The sequence below is a fragment of the Nicotiana attenuata genome, chromosome 6 (assembly GCF_001879085.1).
Source record: "Nicotiana attenuata strain UT chromosome 6, NIATTr2, whole genome shotgun sequence".
Lineage (NCBI taxonomy): Eukaryota > Viridiplantae > Streptophyta > Magnoliopsida > Solanales > Solanaceae > Nicotiana > Nicotiana attenuata.
This window is the reverse complement of record NC_031994.1, coordinates 44,515,582-44,517,415: the sequence shown is the minus strand read 5'-3', so window position 1 is coordinate 44,517,415 and position 1,834 is coordinate 44,515,582.

Here is a 1,834-nt window from a genome sequence, read left to right as displayed (position 1 = left end):
GCTCTCTAAAAGACAAGATACAATCTCTGATTGATAACAAAGTCATTGTAGCAAATGAAGCCGTTCTGAACACCCGCAACAACCCTCTACCAGACCATAAAGGCGGGGGTATTCACATGATTGAAGTAAAGGATGATTGGGATCCCGAGGGATCCATCGGGTTGATTGAAGAAGGCGATGATCCAAAGAAACCAGTAGTTACTCTTAACCCCATCATAGTCTAGATCCAACCGTCTGAGGTCACTGAGGTAGATGTGTCTATCCCTCTTGAGTTTGAAGCAGCGCCATCAACAAAGGCACCAGCATCATTTGAGGTTGCAGTTTGGCCACCCAAAGAACATGTCCCATTTGAAGTAAAGGTGGCCGCACCAATCCCAGTGGAGATGTCCACCGTGCCGTCATTCCATACAAAAGCCATACCTTGGAATTATACAGCCGAGGCTAGGAGGAAAGGCAAAGTCAGGTCCGAAGAGACCGTTGCAGCACAGGGTATGAAAAGAACTAGGAGAGTCTATACCCCTGAAGACCTGGCTGAGTCCAGCAAACAGGCCTCCAACCGGCCACCCATCATTGAGACAGGTCCAGACGACCTTTGGAGGAAAATACAGGCCAAGGAGTATTCGGTCATCGACCAACTAAACAAAACACCAGCACAAATATCCATCCTCTCATTACTGCAGAATTCCAAGACACACAAAAATGCTCTATTGAAGGTGCTGAGTGAAGCGTACGTACCAAGTAACATCATTGGCGGGGAAATGGCTAATATGGTGGGACAAGTATTAGAAAGCCATAAAATCACCTTCTATGAGGACGAGCTGCCACCTGAAGGGTTGGGTCATAACAAAGCCCTGCACATCACTGTACAATGCGAAGACTATTTCATCACCAGGATCCTGATCGATGGGGGTTCCAGCCTTAACATCTGTCCTTTGGTAACACTCCAGAAGTTGGGCAAAGGGATGCATGAGATAAAAGAAGGAGAAATCAATGTGAAAGCTTTTGATGGGTCTCAGAGGTCCACCATCGGTGAGATTAGTCTGTGTCTGCAAATGGGACCAACCTGGTTCGAGGTTGATTTTCAAGTGATAGATGTGCCAGCGTCCTACAACCTGCTAGGACGACCTTGGATTCATGCTGCTGGGGCTATAGCTTCAACACTACATCAGGTAGTAAAATTCGAATGGAATCACCAGGAAGTGATCATTCACGGTGACGGCACCAATCCTATATACAGTCGCCAGACCATTCCGGCAATCGGAGGAAGAAGAAAGCTAGGCGGAGAGACCTACCACCACATCGAGCGGGTCAATGCTGTCGATAAGGACAAATGGTGGGATAACAAGATAGAGAGCATATTGAATTGGAGTGGGTACGAACCTGGCAAAGGACTCGGCAAGAACCTCCAAGGGATCTCTAAACCTATAAAACTCAAGAAACATAGCACTACATTCGGTCTGGGATATGAATACACCTGGGAAGAGTTCAACAATTGGTCGCCACCATGGCGTGGCCCTTACTACCCGTTAGAGCAACCGATACCGCACTTGGAGCAGACCTTCCAGCAGGCTGACGTCGTCTATGGGACAGACGAAGAAAAAGCACTCGCAGTAGTGAAAAATTTGTTTTTAGAGGATAGTGATATGGATTGATGTGTTATTCTCGAGGAGGAGGGGGAGGAAGGTCCTTCCATACAAGCAGTGAGTAGAGGAGCATACCTCAACAATTGGACCATCAAGACTGCCAGAGTCCGACGAGCCTCGGGGTAGCAAGGCTTAAACAAGCACTATTCACTGTTTTATTTGCTGAATGATTTTTCTTTTCCGCATTTTTC